Source organism: Mytilus californianus, unplaced genomic scaffold (genome assembly GCF_021869535.1).
Source record: "Mytilus californianus isolate M0D057914Y unplaced genomic scaffold, xbMytCali1.0.p SCAF_7, whole genome shotgun sequence".
NCBI lineage: Eukaryota > Metazoa > Mollusca > Bivalvia > Mytilida > Mytilidae > Mytilus > Mytilus californianus.
In genome coordinates, this window is record NW_026262723.1 from 9,358,535 (window position 1) to 9,371,341 (window position 12,807).

Genomic DNA, 12,807 nt, shown 5'->3' on the forward strand with positions numbered 1-12,807 from the left:
TTATAAATAATTCAAGTCTTGTTGATCATTTTTGCTTATTTAAGTTCTTAGACTATATATCTATCATAGTTTTTCATATATTAGGCAAAAACGCAAAGAAATGGTAAAAATCATTATCAAACGCCAATAACTCCAATAAGGGGTCGTCAGACAATTACAATAGTTCTAACTTATTTGTAGATCTTGTCATGCTGATTAGTTTTGCTTATTCAAGTTTCTATCTATCTATTATAGTTTTTAAGATATAAACAAAAACACCAAAAAAATGATAAAAATCGTCATTAGAGGACAATAACTCGAATAAGGAGTCGTCTGACGATTTCGACTATGTGCACTTATTTGTAGATCTTGTCTTGCTGATCATTTTTGGAATATAAGTTTCTTTTGATCTATTATAGTTTTTTCTTATAAGCCAAAAATTAAAAACAATCGGTAAAATTTGTCATTTAAGGGCAACAACTCCTAAAAGAAGTCGTCTGAAAGTTTTGAAATAACAATAGGTAGATCTCATCATTTTGAACATTTCAGCCTCTTTCAGATTTTCTCTATTTATAGCATTTTTCAAGATAATAGGCAAAACCTGCATTTTATCCCTATGTTCTATTTTTAGCCATGTCGGGCATGTTGGTTGGCAAGTGGGGTCATCAGACACATTTTTAAACTAGATACCTTAATGATGATTGTGGCCAAGTTTGGTTAAATTTGGCCCAGTAGTTTCAGAGGAGAAGATTTTTGTTAAAGTTAACGACGACGGCCAAGTGATGAGAAAAGCTCACTTGGCATTTTAGGCCAGGTGAGCTAAAAATGGTATCCAGATAGTAGCACAGATCTATATATTGCTTGATCGAATGAAACTTATACAGATGGTTGACATAGGGAATACATTTTTAAATTCAAAGTCAAAGGTTAAGATTACTGTTAGTTCAAATATTTTTTTTTTAATTTGGTTTTCGGTACAGTAGCCTACTATTAATTGTAACACATGCATACAAGTAAAAAATTAACAATGAAAGTTCATGCTTTTTTTTCACTATAATTGCAAGCATATTTAATCCTTGAAATAAAAATAATAATATCTTTAAAAAAAATGTAGTTCGAAGAGCATCAGTTGGCAATGCCAGCGTTTTACTGGTATTTTTCTTCAAGCATATTTGTAAGATTCTGGTCCTCACTATCCTTCAAAAGAGGCTATTTCTTAATGTTCACGCGTATTTTGGCATTTAGGTCCTCCGTAACTCCTCTAATGGGCATTGGGGAACACATTGATTATATACATTTTGTTTCTCTATCGATAAGCTTTCGAATGAGTATGAGGCATCTCTGTAACTAGGGGATGAAGGGTCGCAGCAGTCCATTCCATTATTCAAGAAATCCATTCCATTATTCAAAATAGACTATTTCTTAATGTTCACACGTATTTTGTCATTTAGGTTCTCCGTAACTCCTCTAATGGGCGTTGCGGCACATATTTATTACATGTATATACATTTTGTTCCTCTATCGATAAGCTTTCGTATACGTATAAGGTATCTCTGTAATTAGGGCTGAAGGGTCGCAGCAGTCCATTCCATTATTCAAAATAGGCTATTTCTTAATGTTTCACGCGTATGTTGGCATTTAGGTCCTCCGTAAACCCTCTAATGGGCATTGCGGCACATATTAATTATATGCATTTTGTTTCTTCATCGATAAGCTTCGAATGGTTTATAAGGCATCTCTGTAATAAGGGGCTGAAGGGTCGCAGCAGTCCATTCCATTTTTCAAAATATCCATTCCATTATTCAAACTAGGCTATTTCTTAACGTTCATGTGTATTTTGGCATTTAGGTCCTCCGTAACCCCTCTAATGTGCATTGCGGTACATATTTATTATATACATTTTGTTCTTCTATCGGTAAGCTTTCAAATGACGTATAAGGTATCTCTGTAATTAGGGGATGAAGGGTCGCAACAGTCAATTCCTAATATTCAAAATAGGCTATTTCTTAATGTTCACGCGTATTTTGACATTTAGGTCCTCCGTAACCCCTCTAATGGGCATTGCGGCACACGTTGATTATATACATTTTGTTCCTCTATCAATAAGCTTTCGAATGACGTATAAGGCATCTCTGTAATTAGGGGCTGGAGGGTCGCAGCAGTCCATTCCATTATTAAAAATTTGTTATTAAATTTTCTAAATGCTCATGCGTATTTTGGCATTTACGTCCTCCGTAACCCCTCTAATGGGCATTGCGATACAATCGACAAGTTATATCTATAATCAGGGGATGAAAGATCGCAAAGGTCCTTTAAAAATAAAAAAATCCAATGTATAGTATTTTAATTTTTATATACGTTTTGGTAATTAGGTCGTCCATACATTAAAAAAAAGGAATTTCTGTTAAAAATAGTTAGGGAAACCCACCAGTTTATCCTCCGAAACTAACTAAATAAATAAATAAAGATAAAAATTTAAAAGAGTGTTTTTTTTTTCTGATATTAATTTAAATATATATTAATTGACATCAAAATGACGAATTCAGAAAAATAGTGTCACAGTAAAAAAATAAATTATCTATTTCATTATTCACTTTTCAACTTGAATACTGAAATATAAACTATTTCATTATTCATTATTAATTACTAAACGTTGAAAAGTGAATAATGAACTAAAAAATGACTAGTGTAAAACCATTAAAACAGGAAAACCAACGGTCTAATCCTTATAAAAACGAGAAACGAGAAACACTTATGAACCGCATCAATTCACGACAACCACTGAACATCAGGTTCCTGACTTAGGACAGGTGCAAACAAATGCAGCGGTTTTAAATGAAATGTCATTTCTCCGGATTGTATTTTAGAAATTTTGAGATGATTGAATTGATATAATATCTAACGGCAATAAATTCCATGCACGAATTGAAGAAGGAAAAAATGATTTAGAAAATATGTCCAATCGACATTTCGGTATTCTATAGTGAGAACGGTTTCTAGTATTATAATAATTACTGTCTGCATAATCTGAGATACAATCCATAAGATATTCTGGAACATTATTATTATGTATTTTATGAAATAAACATAACTTACGTCTATTTCTTCTAGAACTGCACCCAGTTTAAAAAAATAAGGATTCTTTGCATACAAATTGCCGAAGTCCAGTAATCATTCTGGCTGCCTCAAGCTGCAAGCGCTCAATTTTTTTCGGAATATCTCTTACACCGCACCCATCCCATATCTCGCATGCATATTCTGAAAGTGGAAGTATGTATGCGAGATATATCTTATTAAGATTGTTTCTGTTTAGTGGCACTACAGTAAATATTATCTATGTGGACTGACCACTTACTGTTGTTAGAAAACGTAACAACCAAATGTTTGTTGTCATCAACTATTTTAATAAATTGTCCATTAAATCTTTCAAACTAGTCGAAATAAAAAAAAAGTTATAAAACTTACCAGAAACTGAAACCATTTAAAGGCAAAAATGTTGCTACTATTTACTTTTTGGTCAGCAACCGATCGTTTAAAAACTTTTTACTTCAAGTTTCCGTTTTCGTCATAATTTATTTATGTCGACTTTGTTATTTAGTCACAATTATATCGTTTACAGATTAAGTAAACACCATATTGAAATACCGCAAATCACATTTCCAAATTACGCCTTGTTAATATGTTAATATTTTATAAGTCGACAAATTTCAACGGTATCTTTAATCACGGTGTATATGGTCAGTTAGTACAAAGCTTATTTTTCTTAAGTTTCTTATATGCACGTATAACTTTCTTTTCTCGGTTTTAAAACTTACAATGTACGTCAAGACAAACTATGTATATATATATACATGCTTACATTGCACGTCACTATGCATTGTAGACCGCTGCATCAGAATATAGGACAGTTTGAATACCAGATCGAAAAAATTGTGCGCAATAAATATGCTTACTGAAATTAATTTATGCAGATCAGTTTACACAAGAAAGGTGTTGCACAATACAATTTAATACACTTGCTGACATTGATATTTGATATTGAATAGTTATGAGAACCCTTGCGTGCAAACAATTCTTTGTTTTGGATCTATATACCCTTTGTGTAATTTTAAATCACAAAAGTGTCATATTATATTTTGTTTTTTTTAAATGTTTACCTTAAATTCTTTCAAAGACGAACAATCGTAAGAACAGGTAAAATTTCTTTTATTTATGAAAATTTACATATAATTATTTGAATTACAAAGCAGCATACACCAACCAAGGTATAACTTCGCAATAAAGTAACACTTTGTAATAATTTTTAAAAAGTTTTTTCTTTCAAAACTTGTTTGTTTCATTGCGTGGTGTTTCATTGGAATGTGAGGATTTAAGAAAATGATTTTTTTTATTCTTCATGCTTTTGCACTACAATAATCATAATGTAATGATCCTAAGAAGAGCTTTAAAAATACGACGACAAGACAACGACCCAACAACAACAATGATACGACAAAAGACAACTAGAGATCAACAATAGACATACCTATGTTAAAATTATATGTAAGCTCTACGTCACCTCATTCTAAATAAGAAGTGAAAAAAATCACAAGGACTATACACAAGATTTGATATCAAGATATCATGCAATATGAAAAATAGTTTTTGAGTGCTATACACTCCCTCTTTTTATCATTTATTCTTAGAATATCAGAAGTTTCAACAAAGAAAGTACTATAAGAATAAATTTACTTTAGTTCAGAAAAAATACTTTACTCTATAATGTATTGTCCCCTTTTTTGTTGGGGTTAGTACTGCTTTGCAGTCTTTTGTTTTTTATTTAGTGTTTTGTGACTCTGTTGTTTGTCTTTCCGTCGTTTTTTCCCGTTTCTTGTCATGGTATTGTCGGTTTTTCTCCGACTTATGATGTTTGACACAGCAACCAAACGACGCAGATAATAAAAAAGAAATATAGTCTAACAGGTCAATATATAGTGTCAAACAAGTTCCGATGTCCATGAAATATGCGAAGCTCTAATCGTCCCGAATTTATAAGAGTTGTTCATACATTAAACAGAAAATATCAAAGAATTTACATTTAAAACAAATTGAACCATAGATCAAGACATTAAAAAATGAAAACAACATTTTAAAAATTCCATGCGTCCGAAGTGCTTAGCCTTTTCTGGATTTACCTTTATCAGGAACGCTCAATGCCGAATATTTGAAAACCAAGGATGTATCAGTACCGAAACAGTTGAAGAATTATATGACCAAATTGGACCTAAAAATTAAAGTATTATAATAAAATCAACCGACAGGTAAAGCGGAGGAATATGTTGCAGGGATAATATAAAAATAAGAAGATGTGACATGATTGTCAATAAGAAAACTATCCATATATCAAAGGATATAGATGTTAATAATTAGAGGTGACAGTAAACGGCCAACAACAATGAGCAAAACCCATACCGTATTGTCAATAATTAGTTAGATCTTTTTACAACAAAACCCATACCGTAGTGGTAAATTATAAAAATTCCCGTATGACAACAAGTGAAACAGTTAGAAATAGGAAACAAACCTGGCCTGATTTATACTACAACAGTGAACGGAAAACAAGGACAACTATAAGAACATTCTTTAGTAAGTCATGTGAGTGTTGTTGCAAAAAAATCTAACAAATTAGTGACAATGATTATCCCTGTAAAAACAGATTCATATGGATTGTTTTGAGAATTTTTTTTAATTGCTGCAAATATATCAATTGATTTGGTCGAATTGTGTTGTCGTTGCGTTGCAGCCTCATTGAAATTTCTATCATTATAAAAATAAGGTGATGTGGTTCGATTTCCAACAGAACTACATGTACAGCTAGGCTCCTGACTTGGGATAGGCACATATAGAATGTGGCGGGGTTGAACTGGTTGGCTGGCGCCAAACCCTCCCCTAACTTGGGACAGTGGTGTAACATTATACAACACATGAACAACTATAAAAATCAGTTGAACAGTGATTAACTCATTAGATCGATACATAGCAGAAAAACAACGAATGAAAACACAGACCGGACGTGGCAGTGTATTTATACATCCCCACAACAAAAAAGACACTAAGTACAGATCTGAGAGTACTTCTTGTAGTTACTGACAGCTAGTTCAAAGCCAATAACAGCTAATAAATAAATCATGTTTTAAGTATGAACCATTGACGTAAAAGTTGTGTATATCTTCTTTAGACAAAACGGCTGTCGTGTACAATTGTTACAGGGGATATCCAATATAGGATAAATAGTTTCGAAAATGTGCACAAGAAACTTCCGTATATAAGGTATTATAAGCTAAAGTTCATTATATTTGGTGTTTGAAATAATTGTAAAGTTTAAATGTTTGCAGAGTACACCTGACCTCGAGGGCATTTACATATGTAAATCAGTAATAATGTTAAATTTTTGTGAAAATTGTAGTAAAACTTTTATCTGAAAGACTTTCAACATAAATTCGATCAGGATTAGTAAAACAGGCAGACATTTCAGCATGTGCACTTTTCTTATAACATGTTTTCCATTTGTTAATGTTTGAAATGCATCGTTAAAATATTGACAATACATCAATCCCCTATTTAATATACTAGTAACAATAAGCATATTATATATTTTAAAGATATCCACGACAAGTCACATGACATGGTTAAAAGAACTTGAGTCAATAATGACACGCTGTGCAGTAGCTTAAAACAGATAGCTGTCTTTTTATGCTCTATCTGGGCAAATAAGTTCAATTAAAAATTAAAATGGAATCCCAATGGATGATGAAGAAGAATCTACAAATACAGAGAGGCATAGAGGATCTGTGGATAAAAAGTTGTGCGATATTACCGAATGGAAAGTTAATCTTCGTAGACCAGGGTAATAACAGGTTAATATTGCACCACCAAACTGGTTCCTTTGACAAAGAGGTTAAGCTACAATATACTCCATTCGATATAACCGTCATCAAACCGGAAATGTATGCTATTACATTCGGAAAGTACCGAACCCTACAGATTTTTGACACGACAGAGCACACGCTTTGCCATGACATAAAATTTGGAAAAAGCTGCTGGGGTGTATCTTACTGTGATGGAAAATTATATGTAGTTGTTTTTCAGAAAGGAATAGAAGTTCTGAATCTGTTCGGTATGAGGATAAGAACTATTGAAGTAGAAGTTCTAATCGAAAAAGGCTGCTACTGCACCGTCGATAAAGATAGAATTTACTATACAGGCAACTTTTGGGGCGTTGTAAATTGTTGTGACTTAGAAGGTCGGCCGAATTGGCAATTTAATGACGATATTTTAGCATCTCCTTGTACTATTTCTGTTTTGACTAATGGAGATATTTTTGTCGTCGGCTACGAATCTCACAATGTCGTCTCCATCAGTCGTGATGGAAAAAGAAGAAAGGTTATTCTTCGACAGAGTGATGGTTTAAATTATCCGGAGGCCATTTACTATGACCTAGCAAGAAAATGTTTGTTAGTTGCGAATTCCTGGGGAGGGACTGCCATTTTGTATAACATAGTATGATAAGGGTTTACTAAAGTGATGTATTTAGTATTAAATTATACTTTTAAATTTTTGTTCTTCTGCAAACTGATAGTTTTCATAAACCGTCTATGATTTTAAAACTGTAATGAGCTATATTTTTTTTAACTAAGTCTTGTTCTTATTTGTCAAACAGAGCCCCTAAGAGGATAAGGGATGTAAAATTTAGCTACCCGTAAGCCAATATGACAATGACGATAAATATATTTCTTAGCCTGTTCTTTCTAAAAAGTTTGTTTTTAATTTTTTATTACAAAACTATCCATTAAGGCTATCTTAGTTTAGAGAGAATTTGTATGCTCATTCATGACAGGTTTCCAGTTTGGTATAAACTTGACCAGTCAAAAGTGTAGCAAGTTATTTGTGAAAAAAGGGCTTAAACTCGATTTATGAAGACTCTCAGTATATGTCAGTAGCACTCGAAAATAGACATTGAACATCAATTGTCCGTTTCAGTATCTTCAGTGGAAAATTTATTATATTGTACACCAAAATAAAAATAACGTAACGCCATTGATCAAATATACCATATTTGTTTATATAATTTCTAACCAGTCACAATGTTTAGGTGTTCGCTTTTAAACATCTAATCAAAATTTCATTGAATTCTGAAAACAAAAGTATTGATAATAATGTTTTCAATTCTCTTGATCTTATTAAAGTGTCAACTTTAATGGCTATGTGTTATGTCTTTTGAAAAGATAAAACAAAACAAAAATAATTCATTGTTGGAAGTAAACTTATTTTGTATTATACTGAGACTTTTGCATGTTTTGTTTTATACTTATTATTAAACAAAAGGAACATATACATCGTGTCTCTTCCTACCGGTGAAACGTTAGTGTGTGTTTGGAGGGGACCGAGCGGATGAGCTAAAAAGGTTTATTCTGTCTACGTGAGCACTCCTAATATTGATGTACGAGAAAATTATATTTTGTTTTGTTTTGAAATGGCATTTATTTTGTTGTAATATATGGTTACCTTTTTCAAGGCAATCGAACAGTTGCGGCAGAGAAAGATAGGGAGAATAAACACCAGTAGTGACCAGATGACTTATTATGTGGTTCTCTTCTTTTCATTGACAGTTTAAAACAACATTTGACCCCAGGTTTCCATTTAGAGAAAATTAAATGTATGTGTGCAAAACTAATTTAGAAAAATAATTGATTTTGCACCTTTTGGTTGATAATGAGTGTATACATATAATAAGACCATCTATATCCGATTGAAACATGTAGATCATGTAGCAAAACAAAATCAAAGTAACAAAAACGCATTCAGACTCAGAAACCAGTTTGGATTTACGTCATAAAACTTTCACTCATAAATCAACAATGACAATCAACATACTGTATTTGATATTTCGAGCACAATTTTGTACTCCGAGCACTGAGTAAAGTTTTATGATTGAAAGTCCTGGTGCATCCGTCTTCCCTAGCAATGCTACCGAAATAAGTTCCTATAAATTCGTCGTTATCAATATGTAATGTATCACTCCCCACCTAGTGCTTAGTTCATTGGTATAATTATAGTTTAACAGAACGCAAACCATGAACTTCCGCACACGAGAAAACCCTGATAATACGATAACTATCTTATAATCTTTTGGCTTACACCAAATCCTTCATAATTCCGAGAACGATTTTTGCATGAAATATGAAAAAAGAATATGTAAAGTGTATTAACGTCAATAAAACAGCTATCCAGCAATACGAAATACCGCGATGACGTAAGTTTACGTATTAGATACAATACAAAGGTAACAAAGAAACAGGCCGGTAACAACCGTTGCCGGATAGTTTTTCTGCACGAGTAGTCAGGTGATGGTCCGAGGCGATAGCCGAGGACCTTGACCTGACTACAAGTGCAGAAGAACTATACGGCAGTTTGTTTCCGGCCGGTTTTTTTGTTACCTTTGTTTTGTATCTGACTTGTACGACGTTTCAAGAAAGAAATAGTACATTTTGCAATTAGAAGAGGTGGCAAAATTAAACAGATTAGAAACTTAAATGGCCATATACCAGTCAATGTAAATTACAGTTTAAACAAACTTTGTTTTTCACTTCCCTTCAGCCGAGAGTTTTTTTCTCAAGAAATTCAAGAATCTAATCATTTTATTAAAAAAGAACCATGTCAAGTAAAAAGATGAATGTCGTACACATTTGAGACTTTAATTTTAAAATGCACTTCGGAAGTAATTAATGTATGAAAAAGATTTCAGATGTAAGCAAGCTAACATTTGATTTTTATTTGGGGGAAAACGGAAAAGGGGGGGGGGGGGGTAAAACAAATTTAGAATAAACAGGCTTGATCCTTTTTTGTTGAAAAAATGCAAGTTGTGCCATTCCATTCCCCCATTCCCCCTAAAAAAATAATAAAAATCGTACGTTTGCTCCCAAATATATGAATTCAATATATATGAATTCAATAACTGTTACAATATATATGTATAAAAAGAATGAATTTCCTATTTCATTAATGAATGAAATGTTATGAAAAAATGTATTTTGTCTTGTTAGTAGATATATATAGGCATATATTTTGGATTTTTTTTTTAAATTCATGGTAATAGGTTTTTATATGTCTATAATAGTGTTGATCAGGATTAAACACGTGTCACAATATGATCCAATTGCAGCTTACCGTCCAAAATTGGTGACATAAGTTGAGTGATTTTCTTCAAGATTTGCTGCCCATCTGAACATGTATAACATGGACACTTTTTATTTATAGGATCAATCGTGCATTGGTGAGTTGATAGGGATTTTATCTTTTGATTAGATTTGATTTTTTATATATATATTTCCTGTCTTTTTTATTGAAATATAAACGTCGGTACCAGCATTTCTTTACTTTCAGCATTGTCCAGAATACTATTCGTGCCCATATATTAAAAAAAAATACATTTACGGACAGACCATTTAGCTTCAAAAGGGGGTGTATGTTTTTTTCTGAGTAAGAAAATTATTTAGTTTTTCAACGCTATCACCCAAATATTTTTTTTTTTCGAAATTAGCACTTTTATATACGGTATTCGGAAAATCAGGAATCAGAACATTATTTTGTCATCTGCTTGACCACAAAATATTTTTTCTCATAAGATGGGGGATCAGAATATTTTTTTACGAAAAAAACATAACCCCCCTTTTGAAGTTAAATGGTCAATCCCTTAGTGTACTGATATGAATAGTAATAAACTGGAATTGTTTGAAAACAAATCAGGTTATTGATGCCAACGTAAATATTTTAATGAAAAAGACAGGAAATATGTCGGTGAAACAAAAAGTTCAAATTTAATTGAAATTTAAAGCTCCCATGAACTCACTGATCATGCACGAGTGATTCTATTCATAAAAAGTGTCCGTGTAACAACAAAAAAGTGTCCGTGTATTATCTAAAAATTGTCCGTGTAACACCCGTTAATGTACTGTTTTTCTATAGCTCTGCTGGGGGCAAAGTCGTACAAATGATTTTAATCTGTAAAAGGATTTTCACACATTCTGACAAATGTGTCCTTTTTGTGAACTAGAATATAGAATGTTGTAGAGATGTGGTATGATTGCCAATGAGACAACTATCCACCAAAATTCAAATGAAGTGGATGTAAGCAATTAGAAAACCCGTACCGTATAGTCGGCTATAAAAGGCCCCGGCATAAAAAAATATGAAACAATTCAATTGAGAAAACTAACGGCCTAATTTATAACAAAACAATTTACGAAAAATAAATATGACAGACATGAACCAACGATAACCAATGAACTACAAGCTCCTGACTTGGGACAGGCACATATAGAATGTGGCGGGGTTAAACTGGTTTGCTAGCGCCAAACCTTCCCCCTAACCTCGGACACTGGTGTAACAGTACAACATAAAAACACACTATAAAAATTAGTTAAAAAGGGCTTAACTCATTAGATCGATACAAAGCAGAAAACATTTAAAGAAAACACAGACCGGACGTGTGCCTGTCCCAAGTCAGGAATCTGTAACTCAGAATTTGTTTTTGGTTACTGTCTGTGATATCTAGTTTTCGTGATTAGTTTTTTAGCATATATGATGCCGTTGTTTTTCTCTTTTGAACGTTGCACGAAAATAACCCTTTACCACCCTCATTGTATTTACCTCATTGGACATGACTAAGCCATACAATGGATAAGAAATAAACAAAAAGCTAATTTAATATTTAATTAAAACCGGCTGTTGATTGAACATGACCTCTTATTCAATGGAAATATGCTACAACGCGGCCAATTAATAGATAACTTAAAATAATATACGAAAAAACCACAAACACTAAAGTCTTGTAATTTCACATAAGTGATGAGTAATATTTCACTGCCGTGTTGCTGTGACATTCAGACGAAGAACATTGATGATTTAAAGCTGTTTTTTTTTTGTTTTCGGTTTGTCAAAATAAAATAAGGAGATGTGGTAGTATAGCCAATGAGACAACTATCCAATATAGTCCAAATGAAGTGGATCTAAGCAATTATAGGTCACCGTACGACCTTCAACAATGAGGAAACCCCATACCGTATAGTTAGCTATAAAAAGACCCGACATGAGTTGAATGGAATGTCATGAATTTTTATAACATGTCCCTTTCTTTTCTATTTATTTCCTTCAAAACACCATACTTTGCGATCTTTTAGAAATACTAGTACTAATATATATTAAATTGGTTAGGTTTGTGAGGTTTTGCTAATAAGAAAACTTTAATTTATCTATATGCTTTCGACCAATATATAATCGTACTAATTTCTTTATACATTAATAGCAATTCTCTGTGACCAACAACCAATTTGCGGCAATCATATACTCAGATTTTTTTGAAATTTGTTTGTTGGTAGCTATCGACAAACATAAAAGAAATATATTGACAAAAACTACAGTACATATACATGTCCATTCTAGTGCAAATTATATTAAAATTTTATCGTTATAGTCTGAAGATTATATCTCTAAGTAAGACAAGTAATCATTTGCACACTGTACAATATTAATCACTCCTGTTATACACATGAAAAAAATGTTTCTTTTGATGAACACATTAAAGACTTTTATTCGCATAGTATCGAAATATAATAAGCATTTTAATAAGATAATGGTTTCTTTAAAATTAAATTAGCTAGTAGTCTTTGATATTTAAAAAAAAGGAGGAATATACAACCTGGGACCAAGAGACTGTATTGTTCATGTAAGTCCCATGTGTGACAAATTGTCATTAAATCAATAAATAAATAAACTGTACAAAAAAAAGAA

The 12,807-nt window shown here is 32.2% G+C and overlaps 1 long non-coding RNA gene across 1 annotated transcript; it reads left to right on the forward strand.

Annotated features, from left to right (window-relative positions):
• Positions 1-4,130: 4,130 nt before the first annotated feature.
• On the forward strand, positions 4,131-8,350 carry LOC127708364 (uncharacterized). The gene is made up of 2 exons (XR_007985252.1): positions 4,131-4,173; positions 6,621-8,350. It is a non-coding gene; the product is annotated as an uncharacterized LOC127708364 (long non-coding RNA).
• Positions 8,351-12,807: the final 4,457 nt, after the last annotated feature.